At 42.5% G+C, this 18,574-nt stretch overlaps 1 protein-coding gene across 1 annotated transcript in view; it reads left to right on the top strand.

The window, feature by feature from the left end:
* Nucleotides 1-18,574, top strand: part of MMP11 (matrix metallopeptidase 11) — a 50,272-nt gene that overhangs the window by 16,374 nt on the left and 15,324 nt on the right. The gene's annotated exons all lie outside the window — the stretch shown is intronic.

Genomic DNA, 18,574 nt, shown 5'->3' with positions numbered 1-18,574 from the left:
GAAGATAATCATTGAAAGAGCTGCAGGAAAAGCTCACCTTTTCAATTTTTATGAAAAGGTAAACTAACCCTTTAAATTAAAATGTATCTCTTTTATTAGTGTATCTATTGCAGCTTTATGTATGGTTCCACAGGGACAAAGAGAAAGAAAGTGTTCTCATTGATCACCTTTGGAACTTTATTTCACATATTCATTGCAGACAATACTCTATAGTTTAAGTCATACAATACCTTTGCAGATATAGAAGCAGTAGCCTCTGGTATGTATTCTGTCTCGGCTTTGTATGGGAAAGCTTAACCAGCCCATGCTTGTCTCCAGGTGACTTTGAATTTGAGTCAGTGGTGTCTTCAGAGGCTGATAAGTGGTGATGTCACAGACAGAAGGAGAAATTAGTTGGGGCTTAGTGTTTAATGGACTGAATCCTTAGGCAAGATTGAAGTCTCCAGGTCACAAAAGTGCAAACACAGACTGTTTACCACAGACATGCTGTAAACTACAAAGAAAAGCAGAGAGAGTCGGGCATTACCAAACTGTTTACCCAGAAATGTGAGCCTCTGCTTAGTAACACTTTGCCTTTAAGTGAATGTGACTGGTGTTGATACAATTAAACTGGGTACATAGAGTGTGCCTACTAGCTGGCATATAGTGAAAAATATGAATTATGCCTGCTACAGACATGAGATAGCAGCGTAAACCCCCAAAGCATGCACAGAGCCTGAATTTCTAGTGCCAGTATTATGTCATGGGGCAATAGTATTAAAAATATTAATAATGAGTACTTCGATAATCTCTATAATCTATCAATCTGTATGCTTCCGTAATAAATTATATGCGTTGTAAATACAGAGATGCACACTTCCAGAGGCATAACTAGAACCTTCAGGGCCCCAATGCAAGAAATCATGAAGGGTCCCCCTGGTCCCATTCCCACTGATAGTGGGGCCCTTTACACCCATTGTGGGGCCCTTTGTTACGGTCTCACATCGGGCTAACTTCCTGCAATCTTGGCGTCCCCCCCCCCCACAGTGGCAGAACACCAGAGCCCAGTCGCAAATGCAACCTTTGGGACCCTATTAGTTCTGCCACTGGTCACAGTATTTTTTTATTTTTGTTGTTTTATTTATTTAGCATTTTAATTATTTATTTAGTTTTTTTTACCATTTTAATTTTTTTAGATTATTTTTTACATTTTTTTGGGACCTCCTGTTGGGGGGCTTTAGTGAAATATCAGGAATCTAAAGAGACCCCTGATATCTTACTTTTGAGACAGAATAAGGGACTGAGGACAGATTCATCAGTCCCTTTCTTTGCAGCTTCAGGTGCACAGAACAAATGAACAGGAATAGCTTTGCACAGAGCTTCGGGTTCACTCATAAACTGAAGCATAGTAAATCCACTATTCCTCAGCTATGAATGAATGAAAAAAAAAACAGTTAGTGATCAGTACCAATGTTCTTTAACCACTTCCCGACTGGCTCATGACGATATACGTCAGCAAAGTGGTTAGTTTGCGTGAATCGCTATATGAGTACATCTGTACCTTTAAGGGTGATAGAAGGCGCGCACACGCTGCCCGGGCGAGGAAACCAATGTATGTGGCCGGCGGGCGAGATTACGTGCACAAGAGCAGGAACAGGGAATTGTGTGTGTGTGTAAACACACAAGTCCCTGTTCTGTCAGGAGTGAAGAGACTACTTCAGTAGGAAAAAACAATATGTCTCTTCCTCTAGTCAGTCCTATCCCCTCACAGTTAGAACACACCCAGGGAACACACATTTCACCCCTTGATCACTCCCTATTATTAACCTTGCCAGTGACATTTACACAGTAAATAGTGCATTTTTATAGCACTGATCGCTGTATAAATGTCAATGGTCCCAAAAATGTGTCAAAAGTGTCTGATCTGTTGCAGTACCGCTAAAAATCACAGATCACCACCATTACTATTAAAAATAATAATAATAAAAATGGCATATATTTTTCCCATAGTTTGTAGATGCAAAGCAATCAATATACGCTTATTGTGATTTTATTTATTTTTTTTTAAACTAAAAATATGTAGAAAAATATATATTGGCCTAAACTGAGGAAGAAATTCGTTTTTTGTAAAAGTAAAAAATATTGTTTTTATTTTTTTGTTTATAGCGCAAAAAATAAAAACCACAGAGGTGATCAAATAACACCAAAAGAAAGCTCTATTTGTAGGAAAAAAAGGACGTCAATTTTGTTTGGGTACAGATTTGCACGACCACAAAAAAATGGCCTGGTCATTAAGCAGCCAAATCTTCCAGTCTGTAAAAGGCAAGGAAAAAGTCGGTAAATTACACATTTACCAGCCTATTCCCCACGTTCTATCCTGACAGATCCCCCCGCAGCAGCCGGCAGGAGGTGGGAGAGGAAAACACAGGAGGTGCACACAGGGCTCCGGGGCAACAGGACAGCAATAGTGAGGCAGCAGGAACGGCAGGTAGAGGAACCAATGCCCTCCATTTCCCTCCTGTAGCCCCTGAATGTCTGCAGGAGGGAGGGGACGAGAAGTGGGCATTCACCAGCTACATGGAGGGATCGGTTCCTCTAAATGCCGCCGCCCTCCTATCCAGCTGTGGGAGGCTGCATGGACAGCAATAGCGACCTCTGTGACCCCTGTACATACACCCCCTGCACACTTCAACAGTTGTTATCTATGCCCTTTCTTAAAACCAAAATTGAATGATGGAAGCAATGTGTAGTATTATGTTTCTCCTAAAGATGTCAGTAGTCGCACCATTGTTGATGTCATCGTGTGATCGTCAGGAGAGAGTCAAAGAAAATAATCAATTTTACTTCCAGCAAGATGGCGCACCACCTCACTACCACCGAGATGTGAGAGCCTATCTTGATGACCTTCTGCCAGAACGTTGGATAGGATGTAGAGGTGCTGTTGAATTCCCTCCATGTTCCCCATACTTAACAACCCTCGATTTCTATCTGTGGGGAACACTAAAGGATGTGGTGTACCCTAGAAAACCACCTACACTAACTGCACCACGGGGAGAAATGAAAACATCATGCAGAGCAATTCCTGTGGACACTGCTAAAATCAAAAGTCTGGATGCTAATAGTGACCACTTTAAGCACCTGACTGCATAATTCAAACATGAGATACAGCTACCCTTTTGATGTTTGTATAAATCTAGTAATAACATTTGAATGCGTATATTTTTCATGTTTACATTTTTTGGGCCTCTCTGTATACAGCTGTCCAGCAAAGCATAAGTTGGGCATACATGCTTGAACACCAGCCGATTCCTGCTGAATGGGAAGAAAAGGAAGCCCTGGGTGGCCCGGTCATCACCACTCAGCTTGACAGACTTCAATGAAAAATTGAAGGATCCCAGTGGAAAAATGTCGGCCGAACAGGAGCTGCATACAATTGAATGCAGCCAGTTACCGTTCTAGTATTCAGGCCGTTGCAGGTACTTCGTCTGTCTGATTGCAACCAGCAGGGGAGATTCCTCCATCCAGACTGCTTAGCCTTTTATCCCAGGGAGCATCCAGACGTTGCCCCAGAAAAATACCAGCAGCCATTGAGTGCATGCACTGGTGTGTTTTCATATGTAGATGTGGCTGCTTGTAGTCACTTTACCAGGATGGACGCCTGCTGCGAATTGTGCTTACTCACCTTGTACTGACTCCAGCTTGTTCTGACCTCTGTCTACCTAATGTTAAAGAAAAACTATGCCCACCAGCTGCTGGAACACTCCCTGCCTCTGACCATCCTGCACCATACAAAATTGGCTACTTCAGGTCCACTTTTTGGTGTCCTCAGCTTTCCTAAATTATCCTGCCGCCTACATCCTGAGGAAATATCTGGGCTCACCTGAAAGCACTATGCATTATCCCTTCCTTCAGAGGCCCTGGAAATACTGGTGCTGTTCAATTCTGTATCCAAGAGTAGCTTGTGCCTGGCACTGGAAGTCTGGAACCTCAACTACCTCACATGAACTCAACATTTTATCTTGTATACTATGTTGGGATGTTAGCAGGCCTACAATTTGTACCCTTATGCCGCGTACACACGATCGGACTTCTTGACGGACTTGGTCCAGCGGACTATCCGACGGACTTTGCAGCTGAGGTCCCCCGGACTTTCAAACGAACATACTTGCCCACAGATGATCACTCCAAAAGTCTGATGGATTCGAACATGATGATGTAGAATAAGGAAGTTCATAGCCAGTAGCCAATAAGTTGCCCTAGAGTCGGTTTTAGTCCGTCAGACTAGCACACAGACGACCTGATTTTTAGACTGGACTCAAGTCCGTCAGAAAGATTTGAAACATGTTTTATTACTAGGTCCGTCGGACTTTTCGGAAAGAAAAGTCTGCTGGAGCCCACACACGATCAAATTGTCCGACGGATTGGGGTCCGCCGGACCTAGTCCGTCGAAAAGTCTGATCGCGTGTACGCGGCATTAGTTATATCTCATCAGGTCCATTGCAGCGTGAATGTGTGCACAACAAAGACAGTTACATACAATAAGTGCATTCTTTAAATAATGACCACACAAATAGAGGTTAATTTACTAAAGGAATATATGCTGTTCACTTAGCAAAGTGAATTTTTACTTTGTGAGCAAATTTTCACTTAGTTTAATGACTGAAGTGAAGCTCTACTGACTTCAACCATCCAATCATGTGCAAGCAAAAATATTTTTTTATATTTCCTGCCACGTGATTGGGTAATCTTTGCTTAGTGACCATTCACCACATTCACGAAGATAAGTGAAAATCCCCTTTGCTAAGTGATTCCTAAGTAATCAGTGCATATTTATTGCACTGATCACTGTATAATTGTCAATGGTCCCAAAATAGTGTCAAACGTGTCCAATCTGTCCACCGCAATGTCACAGTCCTGACAAAAATTGCAGATCGCTCCCATTATTAGTAAAATAAAAATAATAATAAAAATGCCATAAATCAATAACCTATTTTGCGCAAACCAATCAATATACGCTTATTGCGATTTTTTATAAAAAAAATTGTACCAAAAATATGTAGCAGAATATATATCGGCCTAAACTGAGGAAGAAATTTGTTTTAAAAAAAAAATTGGGATATTTATTATAGCAAAAAGCTAACAATATTGGTTTTTTTTTTTCAAAATTGTCGCTGTTTTTTTGTTTACAGCGCAAAAAATAAAACCCACAGAGGTGATCAAAGACCACAAAAGAAAGCTCTATTTGTGGGAAAAAATTATCAAAATGTCATATGGGTACAGTGTTGCATGACTGCGCAATTGTCATTCAAAATGTTACAGCGCTGAAAGCTGAAAATTGGCCTGAGCAGGAAGGGGGTGAAAATGCCCTGTATTGAAGTGGTTAAAGAAATTGTAAACCCCAAAACAAAAATAGAATATTTTGCAGCTTATCAATCCTTACAAGTGGCGACGGCATTTGTTATCTTTTTTTAGGCTTTTTTCTTTTATTTTCATCTGGAGATCTGACCAGTAACACGTTTCCTGTCGTATGGCTCCACTCTATGGAAACACCTTTTGGACAGCAAAATTGTCAGTCTGGGGAGAGGGTAGTGTAAAGCCTCATACACACGATCTGACTTTATACAAACTTTCCCATGAACTTTTGTACAAAGGGCGTTGGCCGCAAACTTGTTAAGCATACACACAATCTGACTTTTTCAGCCAACTTTCACCAAATCATGTGGTTTTTCTGCTCTTTACCGCCACCTTTGGTCAACTTCTGTATTGTTGTCTGATCTTTTGCATTGGTCCTGAGCATGCGTGTTTGTAAAGTCCGATGGTTTTCTGTACACACGATCGGACTTTGCTCCATCGGACTTATGTTGTCGAAAAGTTTGCCTGTTCGCACAGCCAACATTTGTCCGATGAAAACCGAAAAAGTTTGTCTGATGTCGGATGTTGCCTTAAAACAGCTCATTTGCACATTTGTTGTCAAAAAGTCAGATCGTGTGTATGGGCCTTAAATCTGCAAGTGTATCTAAAGGCCCGCACACGATCTGATTTTTTGACAACAAACATGCAAATTAGCTGTTTTAAGGCAACATCCAACTGTGTGTACGCTCCATCACGCAAACTTTTTTAGTTTTCATCAAAGAAAAGTTCGCTCTGCAAACAGACAAACATTTCGGCAACAAAAGTCTCATGGAGCAAAGTCCGATTGTGTGTACAGAAAACCATAGGACTTTAGACTAAAGTGCAAACACGCATGCTCAGAACCAATGCAAAAGATCAGACAACAATACAGAAGTTGACCAAAGGTGGCGGTAAAGAGCAGAAAAAACACATGATTTGGTGAAAGTTGGCTGAAAAAGTCAGATCGTGTGTATGCTTAACAAGTTCGCGGCCAATGCCCTTTGTACAGAAATCCACGAGAAAGTTTGTTTAAAGTCCGATCGTGTGTATGAGGCTTTAGATGGACATGACTAAAGGATTAAACAAAACAATGCAATTAACTGCTGCATTAGATGGACAGCCTGGTCTATTAAACAAAGTTGAAAAAAGGTTAAAAGGTTGAAAGGGTAAAAAAAATAAAATGAATGCAGACTTCACATCTTAGCCCTTGTACACACGGTCAGACATTCCGATGGACAATGTCCGATAGGACCATGTTGTCGGATAATCCGACAGTGTGTGGGCTCCATCGGACTGTGTCCGTCGGAGTATCCAACGGACCAAGTTTTCCAGCTGGGCTATAAAATTTTCCGACAACATGATCCGATCGGACTTTGTCCGATTGTGTGTAGAGAATTCCAATCGGACAAAGTGCCACGCATGCTCAGATCAAATTCCTAGACCAAAGCTATTGGCTACTAGCCTGAACATAGTCCCGTCGTAACGAAATAATATCATCATGTTATGTACAATCGGATTTTCTGAAAACTTTTTCCGACCGTGTGTATGCAACAGTTTCGGACAAAATCTGTTCGGACAAAATCCAACGGATTTGGTTGTCAGAATGTCCGACCGTGTGTACAAGGGCTAAGGGTTGGTAAGCTGCAATGTATTAAAGTACTGTATAATTAAAGGCATTTTTTTGTTTGTTTTGGAAAGAGTGGAGATGGGTTAGAACATGTGTCAGGTTTTTATTTATAACTCTGCCCCTGTTAGTAAGATTCATCCTCTCTATTTGTCCTGTTTACTGTTATCATCGAAAGTGAACGTAAAAGAAAATATTGGGTTGTCCCCAAATCAGTAATAGAGAGGAATTCTTCCAATTGGGACACTAGTTCTGTGACCTGGGGGGGTAATTACTACTTTAGCAAAAAGCACATGGGCCTTGCAAGTTTGTGTTTTTGCATATTTGCCTCACAAGTAACGTGTATTAAACTTTCGATGGATCATCATAAATGTATAAGGTAGAGCAGCGTTCAGGGCTATGTGGAATTCTGCTAAACAGGTGGTTCTTATATTTACATACAGTATAACATGATCCCCAGCAACATGTTATACTTCAGCTGTGCAGAAGCTACAGTATGTGTATAAATAGTTTATGATTGTTTTTTATAGAGTTCAACGTAGATTACAATATTTTCTGACCTTTTTCATTTTGCTTATTGCCTGAAATTGCTTTATAAATTGAACCTCTACTTTGCCCATTCATAATACAGTATCTATATTTCCAGAGGCCACTAATTTCCCACACTCATTTACTGTATTTTTCGCTCCCATAAGATGCACTTTTTTTCCTCCAAAAAAATGGGGGGAAATGTTATGGAGCGGATATTGACCAGGCCTCTGATCTGGACAGTGCTGATTGTTCCTGTGCTGATCACATGCACCCTTCCAAGAAAAAAAAAACTCTTTAGCAATATACACCAAACTGAGCATGTGCAGAGTGCCCCCAAGGCTATGTTCTATCAGGAGATGATTGAGGACAGTGGAAGAATGGGAGGATCAGAGAAGGCAGGATCAAACAACCTTTTTACACAATGCGGAGGATTAACCTCTTAGGTTCCACAGTGATTATAACAAGCATGTTTTACAGCATATACAGACTGATTTTACTGTTGTGGGTTTAGTATCACTTTAAATGCAAAAGGAAAGACTGCATATACATACAGGAAGGGAAGTCACCAATTTTCTGCACCCAAGGGAGGTGAAGTACAAGAAAAGACCCATGGTCTCTGACCCAAAGTACACACGCCTCACTATTGAAGTTTGCAATCCAGCATACACATCTCAGTCCTTTGTGGCTATACCTTCAGTGAGATCTGTATAGCACCATCCTGAATAGGTTGCAAGGAAACATAGATAAGTTTTTTTTGGCTCCCCTGTAATCAGTGGAGCAGTTTGTGATTGCTTTGGATTCTGCAAGTTTCAGGTTTGATTGCTTTCCCCTTTCTTCTGGAGGATTCCAAAATATAATGGGTTGGTAGGAGGCAAATCAGCACTATGAACATTTATGCTGTCTCAGCCAATTCCCGGCGAGTGCCCAGTAGGTGGTTGGAGAGTGCATGAATAGTCTGGGGCTGAAAATTTTACCTGTGGTCCCAGCTGTAGCGGAGCTGGGGGGCCTGTTCTGCAAAAATCTCAAAAGCTAAGCAAAGGATTTCACGAGCATCCGATCTGGAAGATTCACTGAGGAATTATCCGTCTGATATTGGAAGGAGGCATCCAAGTATCCAGGGACATTGTGAATAAAGACCTGAGTGAAGGATCCTAGTGACTGTTTCTGCTGCTATACCTGGCATATCAAATACTAGTGCTTGCCTGGCCCGTGACATTTCTGAAGGTGTCCTGGTGCTGTCCATAACTTTTTGGGCCTTTGCTAGAGGAACTGTCCTGAGAAGTAGTAACATGGCGAAGAGTGCCCTCAATTTAGTGTCGTCGGTTCAAATACCAACCATGGCACTACCTGTATGGAGTTAGCATGTTCTCCCTGTGCTTGTATGGATTTCCTCCCACACTCCAAAGACATGCTGGTAGCTTAATTGTCTCCTGTCTAGATTAGGCGTAGTATGTGTACATATGAAGGTGAGTTAGGAACTGTAAGGATTGCAAGCTCCTTCAGAGCAGGGACTGATGTGAATGCACTATATAAATGTAAAGCACTGCATAAATGAATGGTGCTATCTAAGTACCTGTAATAAATAAAATTCAAGGCAGCAATACATTTTAAAAAGGCACCCCCTAGACTGTTTATTGAGCCAGAAGAGTGACTGTTGCTGTTTGCCTGGATACAATTGCACTAATCTGGAAAAAGAACATGGGAAAAATGAAAGGCCTTTTCAGGGGTGAGCACTAGATCTGCAATCTAGCACAGAAAGCTCACTCCCCAGTATCGCTTCCCCCTATAAATGGCACTAGTGAGATCTGCACTCCAGTGCACAGCTCACTGTCGAGGACCTATGCCACCAATGAAATGCTTTTTCTAGCTGTTATAAGGTCTCTTTCACATGGGCGGAGTGGGGTCTGGAAAGTAAAAACAGGCAGCTGAGTCATGGTTTTACCACCTAAACACCTATAGTCTACAAGACAGCCAGAGAGGGCTCTTCACATATTGCAGCCATAATGCTTTGCATTGCAGCCGCAGAATATTTATTGCGGCATGTCCATTAAAATTAATAGGACTGCATTTCGAGGAAAAAAAGCAGGCATTCAGGAGGCTGCAGGGTTTCCTCCTGAATGCCTGACAGCATCTGCTTAGTCTCACTTTGAAAAGCAATCCACCAAAAATCGTTTCTCAGAGATTTAGCTAGTGTGACCTTACACAGAGAACCTTTTGCATATCTATTACATGCAGTGCTTTCTGGAAGTCTTTTACAGCAGTATTGGTGGAATCCCCAGGATGGTTGGTATACAGCTCTCACCCAGAATGAATGGGGGCGCAGTGTGCTAAGAATAGTTGGCAGAGACATTTTTGGGAGAGAGATTGTGTGGTAGAGCCCCACAGCTAAAATCACAGACACAGGGCACTCGGCGATCTGGGGGTGGAGGGATTATTTAAGGATAAATTTATGAAAAGTCAAATTGCCCTTTAAGCCTATCTTAAAGCTGACGCCATGATATCACTGGTTCTAAAATGTTGTTTAGATTTACAAACCACTGTTTAGTGCAAGGGTTTATCTGACTAGATGTAATTGAATAGACTGTGTATGTAAGCCCTTGCACTAGATGTTGGAAAATCTAAAAATAAAATACACATAAATTGTATAATATGACCACAATAAATGTGACCATCTCAACAATAGGCAGTCTTTTTTAACCCATTCACTGGCAAAATAATTTTGGCGTTTTTCGCACAGGTTTTGAAATAATTTTAGGACTGAAAGTTTGTTAAAACCCCCGAAACATGATATATTTTCTGAAAGCAGGAACGCTGGAGAGTGAAATGTTGGCAGACCCAAATTTTTATATTGCACGATATTAACCCTTTCACTGCCAGGTTCATACGCCGTACAGAAGTGCCTGCAGGTGGCCAGGTCAGTACGGACCTCATTTCTCCCTCTCCTATAAGCTTATGGTCACTTCAATGACCATAAACTTATATCAGAATTGTTCAGCAGACTCTGATGAACAATTCTATAACTCTGATCAGTGGATTACAACCCATTGATCAGAGTTATTAACCAGTAATTTGACCAACACCCCCTACCCCCACCCACGCCGCCACCTCCCTGTCCTCTGCCTTTTCAACCCCTTCCATCTAAAACTGCCCCCTCACTCTCCTGTCTTATCCCCTTCACCCCCCTTCTTCACCCTCAACATTGATAACAACGTATGAGTCTGGTGCCCTGCAGGAAAGCGGCACCCCAGTGCCCCTAATGGATCCTGGTAAGACCCCTTTTACATGGAGCAGACTCTGTCAATCAGATCCGCCTGCTTAGCGGGGGATCAGTCTGCTGATCTCCACTGAGCACGTGGATGACAGGTCCGTGTCTGCTCTGCGGACCGCCTGTCCTTTTCCATCAGATGCCATCTGATCCGATCTGCTAGATGGATGGGGAATGGAATCCCCATCCATCTGTTTTTAGTGGACTGGATCAGATGCATGCGGATGTAAATGGACACATGTCCATTTACATCAGTCTCTCCATAGATGGGTGGGCTGATTGGGCCCACCTGAAAAATGGACAGGCAGACCCGATCGGTGTGCTTGTGTGAAAGGGGCCTAAGGCCTTGTTCACACAGGGCATACACAGTTGTACCTTTACAGGGATGCACGGGTGTTCCGTGCATCTCTGTACAGGCAGTCCCATTGATGTCATGTGGGATGTAGCACCTGCAGCAACAGAGCCGTTGCTCCCGATTTTACATCCATGTGGGTCCGCATGCATGTCCCTGAGCTCATGCTGTCTGCGTTCGAGGTCATGTACCCACATCCACACTGATGTCAAATTGGGAACAGCAGTTACGCTTATGCAGTCATTGCAACCCAATTTACATAAACGGAACACCTGTGCATCCCTGTGCGGGTAAACATGGCCCCCCATGGGCATACACTTTAGTATGCCACATGTGAACCAGGCATTAGTACTAATTTAGCAGGAATTTTTAAGTTCCATTTTGTTTATGTGCAATATTAATGATTTTAGTGTATTTTTACTGAAAATAGCGATATGATGAACATTTGCAGAATTATTGCGGGGCTTAAAAAATCAGTAGCACTTTTTTTTTATTCTACTGGCCATGTGCTTTTAGAAAATGTCTAGTATTAAGGGTCTTTTCAAATTCTGATAGGTGTAAGTGAAAAATGGAAACCTCCAGATTTTTTGAGAATTTTTTTGGGTACGTTTTGATTTTCACCATTTTGCAAAAAGGTGCAATTTAAAATTTACAAATATTTGTTATTTATTAACTCCATACAGGTTAAGCTTTTATATTTAGTAGGGATTTAGCAGGAATTTTGTAAAATTAGCTGTGTTTTATCTGCGCATAATGGTTTTAGTGTATTTTTTGCCAATATATTGGTTCGATAAACATTTGCGCAAATACAGCGGAGTCTAAAAAAAAAAGTAGCATCTTCTTTTTTTATTCTAGAAGTCATATGCTTTTATAAAATATATAGTTTTGAGGGTCTTTCACAAATTCTGAAAGCTGTAAGGGAAAAATTAAAACCTTAATTTTTTTTTTGAGAAATTTGGATATTTATACTTTGGCATCTGTTCAATTTTCACCATTTCACAAAAAGGCACAATTTAAAAGTTACAAATATTTGTTATTTAATTACTCAATACAGGTTAAGATTTTATGTTTAGTAGGAATTTTGTAAAAATTGCTGTGTTTTATCTGCTAATAATGGTTTTAGTGTATTTTTTGCAAATATATTGGTTTGATAAACATTTGCACAAATACTGCAGGTTCTAAAAAATCAGTAGCACCTTCTTTTTATTCTACGTATCATGTACTTTCAGAAAATATATGGTTGGGGGGGGGTCTCTGACAAATTCTGAAAGCTATAAGTGAAAAAGAAAAAACAAAGGAAAAATGTTCTGGCCACCTGAGTGTAAAAAATGGAGAGCAGGGCCTGGCAGCGAAAAGGTTAAAGCAGTAGTACACTAATTCATTTTAGAGCACACCAAAGAAATATATTACCCAATTTTCAGTATGGATAAAAGATGAGGTTGCACAGAATAAATAGATACCCAACATGTCAAGCCTTAAAATTGTGCATGCCTGAGAAACAACAAACTTTGCTACCCCAAATTTCCCATAGACAAGATTTTAAAAGCCCCTACAGGTCATCTGTTATTCATAAATAATGGTCCTAGAATTATTGCTCTCACTCTAGCATGCATAGCATATACTGTATAACCTGTGGAGCACAATCAACATTTTGTTAGTCGGGCCCCCTAAGCGTGTGTTTGCGTTAGAATGCGCATGTATATGGGGGGGTTCAATTTTTTTTTTTTTAGTGCTTGGGTATAGCTTTCGTTTTTAAACTTGTTTTTTTTTCCCCTTAAAGCGGGATTCCACCCTAAAGTGGAACCTCCGCTGATCGGAACCCCCCCCCCCTCCGGTGTCACAATTGACACCTTTCAGGGGGGAGGGGGGTGGAGATACCTGTCAAAGACAGGTATTTTCACCCACTTCCGGGCATAGACTCCCACGGGAGTCTACGCCATTTCCTGCCCTGCCGCGCTGTCTGCTGGGACACACACGGGTCCCAGTGACAGCGCAGAGATTTCCTATTGCGCGGGGCGGCTCGCGCATGCGCAGTAGGGAACCGGGAAGTGAAGCCGATTCGCTTTACTTCCTGATTCCCTCACCTAGAATGGCGGTCGATCGGCCTCGGCTGCCGGCATCGCTGGAACCCGGGACAGGTGAGTGTCCATTTATTAAAAGTCAGCAGCTGTAGTATTTATAGTTTTAATATTTTTTTTTTGGCGGAATCCCTCTTTAATTTTATTTTTTGACAAAGGGGACCAGAAGTCCCCTATGTGATAACATTTTGCTTTGACAGGTTCCTTTTAATGAGACAATAAGGGTCTTTTAGGCCCCTAATATCTCACCTGCCTTCCATGGACGCTATTGGAGCACAAATCATGTTTCCTTAGCTTTTTTCTTGCACACAGTGGCTGGGGAAAGTGATAGCTGAACCCAGAAGTGATGTAATGCTTCCATGTTCATTCTAGCTTGGGGAGATTATGAATAGATGTTTGTTGGTCTCCCGTCCCTCTACCCTGCACAACGCCATGGAGAAAGATGTTGCACTACTGGAGGTCTGTACATCATCACTTTCATCTGACAGCTGACGGTCGGCTGCAGACATATACCATACATCAGTGGCTGTAAAGGAGATAATGCTATTTATAACAACTTAATTTCCAGATGTTTTAATTTTGATATTTATGGATTGTGCAATCAGATTATATTGTGTGTGGCCTCCTTCAGACAAATTAACCAGTTGCCGACCGCCGCACGCCGATGTACGTCGGTACAATGGCACGGGCAGGCATAAGGACATACATGTACGTCCCTTGCCTCCCGCGGGTCGGGGGCCCGATCGGGCCCCCGCCCGGTGCCTGCGGCGGTCGGTATTCGTACGGGAGCGATCCCGGACGAGGGGACGGCCATTCATTCATGGCCACCCCCTCGCGATCGCTCCCGACGAATAGAAATCCCCGGTGACATCACTTCCTCTCCTGTAATGTAAACACAGGAGAGGAAGTGATGTATTCTCTCCTCCGTGTCGGTATTTTTCGTTCCGACACGGAGGAGAGCGGATCAGTAAGTTGCACCAACACTCTACACACACAGTAGAACATGCCAGGCACACTCACACCCCCCCTTTACCCCCCGATCACCCCCCCAATTACCCCTGCCCCCCAGTCACAGTGACACCAATGTCATTTTTTTTTTTTTTTTTTTTGCATTGGTGTCATTTGTGACTGTAATAACTGTTAGGGCAGTTAGAGTTAGCCCCCTTTAGTTCTAATGTACCCCCCTAACCCCCCCAATAAAGGTTTAACCCCGTGATCACCCCCCGTCGCCAGTGTCACTAAGGCTGGGTTCACATTGCAGCGGTTTATGAGAACGAATGTGATTCGCACCGCACTGCAGTGCAAATCACATCCGATCTCTGTGCGATTCGAGTTCAGCCATTCGCCGCACCCGCCGCACCCGCCACACCCGCCGCACCCGCCGCAAATTCGCACGGGACCCTTTTTTTGGCCCGCAGCAGAATCGGATCGCATGGGTGTTCACACCATGCGATCCGAGTTTGCAGATCGCACTGCGATATGCGAACTGATCTGGGGGTGTCAGTAACATTTCACTGACACTCCCAGCAGTTCGCATAGGGCAGTGTGAACTGCCGCCGGGAGGCATGCGATGCGGGAACCCGCCGCGCATTCGTGGCGTTCCCGCATCGCTCCAGTGTGAACCCAGCCTAATAAGCGATCGTTTTTCTGATCGCTGTATTAGTGTCACAGGTGACGCTAGTTAGGCAGGTAGGTATTTAGGTTCGCTGCAGCTTTTTATAGCGCCAGGGACCCCCATATACTACCGCATAAAGCCCCCTAATTGCCCCCTAGTTAACCCTTTCACCAGTGATCACCATATAACTGTTACAGGTGACGCTGGTTGGTTAGTTATTTTTTTATAGTTTCAGGGCACCCGCCATTTATTACCTAGTCTCACTAGTGTACCCCTAAATTTAGGGGTGTCTACTTTCCAAAATGGGGTCATTTGGGGGGGGTTTGTGCCATCTTGGCATTTTATGGCCTTCAAAACTGTAACGCCCTTAGAAAGCCTGAAGGCGGTGCTTGGTTTTCGGGGCCCCGTACGCGGCTAGGCTCCCAAAAAGTCCCACATATGTGGTATCCTCGTACTCAGGAGAAGCAGCAGAATTTATTTTGGGGTGTCATTTCACATATGCCCATGGCATGCATGAGCAATATATCATTTAGTGACAACTTTGTTAAAAAAAAAAAAAAAAAAAAAAAGTTTGTAATTTTCCCGCAACTTGTGGCAAAATATAAAATATTCCATGAACTCAACATGCCTCTCAGCAAATAGCTTGGGGTGTCTACTTTCTAAAATGGGGTCATTTGTGGGGGTTTTGTGCCATCTTGGCATTTTATGGCCTTCAAAACTGTAATAGGTAGTGAGAAGTGAACTCAAAAATTTACGCCCTTAGAAAGCCTGAAGGCGGTGCTTGGTTTTCGGGGCCCCGTACGCGGCTAGGCTCCCAAAAAGTCCCACATATGTGGTATCCCCATACTCAGGAGAAGCAGCAGAATTTATTTTGGGGTGTCATTTCACATACGCCCATAGCATGTGTGAGCAATATATCATTTAGTGACAACTTTGTGTAAAAAAAAAAAAAAAATTTTTTTTTTGTCATTATTCAATCGCTTGAGGCAAAAAATAAAATATTCAATGGGCTCAACATGCCTCTTATCAATTTCCTTAGGGGGTCTACTTTCCAAAATGGGGTCATTTGGGGGGGTTTTGTACTGCCCTGCCATTTTAGCACCTCAAGAAATGAGATAGGCAGTCGTAAACTAAAAGCTGCGTAAATTCCAGAAAACGTACCTTAGTTTGTAGATGTGACAACTTTTGCGCAAACCAATAAATATACAATTATTGACTTTTTTTTTACCAAAGACATGTGGCTGAATACATTTTGGCCTAAATGTATGACTAAAATTGAGTTTATTGGATTTTTCTAATAACAAAAAGTAGAAAATATCATTTTTTTTCAAAATTTGCGGTCTTTTTACGTTTATATCGCAAAAAATAAAAATCGCAGAGGCAATCAAATACCATCAAAAGAAAGCTCTATTTGTGGGAAGAAAAGGACGCAAATTTTGTTTGGGTACAACATTGCATGACCGCGCAATTACCAGTTAAAGCAGCGCAGTGCCAAAGTGTAAAAAGACCTCTGGTCATTTACCAGCGAAATGGTCCGGTCTGAAAGTGGTTAAAACTAAATGTATCAATATTATAAACTATTGAGTAGTTAAAAAAATAAAAATAAATGATGATCGAAGTCAGCACCAATTCACCTTATTCACTAAGCTAAGTGAATTTTCTGTTTGAAAAATGAATTTTCCCAGAACTCTGATTTTGATTTGACTTTACTAGCTGCATCATTGTTTCAGGTAAGCGACAAAGAATGTATTAAGGTCAGTGATAACCAGATACCAGAAGGCTATCAGCAATGGCAATCATCATATTTTTCTCAGGACAGGTTTCCTTGAAGTGTATGTAGCGCTACCCCTAGAGGAGCCGCTTAAGTTTGTTCAGTCCGTTACTCTGCCTCTCAATCCCAATAACAGTTTCGGCCCCCTTTGGCACACCTGGCAATAGTGTAAGTGCAAGGACCAATGAGAAACACACACGTTATGATAAAACACAGAAATTGTCTTTACTGCAATATTTCTGTGGGAAAAAATAACAAACAGTAACAATATATATTCAAGTAATCAACTGGAGAGCAATAACTGAGATTAAGAGCAATATAGCTCAATACTATATTCAGGCTGCTTTCAGAAGATTTAAAACCCGAGAATGTCCCTAAGAGCTGAGGCCCACTTAAATGGCAAATAAATCACAGTATGACACTTTATATTCGATTGGCTACCTCTACTCAAAAGGAGGAGAGCAGAAGACTGACCCTCTTTATGTCAGAGCTCTCTCTTCTGTCTCCTGACACCACAGGCCCAACGACAACACTGTATTCAATTCACTATTTAATGGCTTAACTGTCCCGCACACCCACTGCATATACAGAGCCCTGAGTATGTATGTGCAGGCCCATATGGCACTAGTAAGATGCCATATGGGCAGATGAGACTTTGTACCTTCAGCTAACCACTCTCTTTGGAGCATTTAAACTCCTGAAAAGCAGGGCCAAACAATACAACTGGCCCGGATTATCAAGTAAAGAATGCACGATCTTCCTCAGTAAGGTGAAAGAACAATGGTGTCTGTATACAGTGTCTCTGTGAATGGATGACCTTTAGCCCAGTGGCACTACAAGTGTCAGCAAGATGATTAACAGTAACAACGTCTGTATACAGTGTCCATTTAATCCTGTCTGTGTGCAGTGTCCTTGTTTATTGCAAATGGGTGAAAGTCCTCTCACCTAATCCTGTGGTCAAGGCCTAAACGAACGTCCTGGAACAGGTAAGCTCTTCTAGGGACCCGACTGGTCACCTCACACTGGAGCGCTTCACACCGTCGGTGCAGGTGTGCTGGATATGCACCTGGGATCCCCCTCTCTCAGGCTGGGTGTCCCGACTCATTGTGGATGCCTGAAATCGTTTGGTGGACTGACCTGTGAGGCAGCACCTCTCCCGTAGGTCTAATCTCTTCCTCTGCCTGGAGTCTTTAGTTCCTTTTCCCTCAGAGTAGGCTGGCTATTGTAGTTCTATCTCCATAGAAAGCTATGGGGTCGTTTTAAATGGGGACTACATATCCCAGAATCCTTTGCAGCTGCTGCTTGTTAAAGTCCTTCTGATTTGCTCCTGTATTTGCTCCTGTCATTGGCTCTCCTCCTCCTGCCAATAGGGAAACAGGGGAGGGTGCAGAGTGAGCAGCCCTGTGTGAGGAGAAAATGGGAGGGGGGAATACCCCCCCCTCAGAAACTGACAGGCAGTTTCTCCCTCGCAGAAGAATCTTGGCCAGCTTGGCCAGGCAGCAGGATATGCAGGGCACCCGCTACACATATCAAAACCTAAGGATAAAAAATGTAAAATGTTGCAGCTTGCCAATTCTCAGATGTGGAGGACTGCATTTGTTTTATTTTTTCAATCCTTTCCTTTTTGCTTGGTGTCCTGTCAGTAACAGAATTCCTGTGCCAGGTTGATGGAGGAGCAGTGTTGTTACTCTAGACAGCTTGCTCCTGATTTGGATGCTAACCCTTTCCTCTTCTTAGCTCCATAAAATAGAGGGAAAGTGTTCTGTAGGCTACAGATTTGAACTGGTCAGGGCTGATAATACTGCTTGGGGTTTCTGTGCAGCAGAGGTGTTATCAGTTCACTAAAGGAAGTTAGAAGCTCTCAGGTTTTCTGACACATGTTTTGCTGCAATTCCACCGGTGATTCCAAATCGTGGAAAAACGCGGCACGTACAGGTCACTGTACTAACACATCCATTGTTAGTGTGG

The sequence above is a fragment of the Lithobates pipiens genome, unplaced genomic scaffold (assembly GCF_037356315.1).
Source record: "Lithobates pipiens isolate NorthernLeopardFrog02 unplaced genomic scaffold, aLitPip1_a1.2 Scaffold_3, whole genome shotgun sequence".
NCBI lineage: Eukaryota > Metazoa > Chordata > Amphibia > Anura > Ranidae > Lithobates > Lithobates pipiens.
The sequence above is the reverse complement of the archived record's forward strand: the minus strand, read 5'-3'. Positions and strand labels throughout refer to the sequence as shown.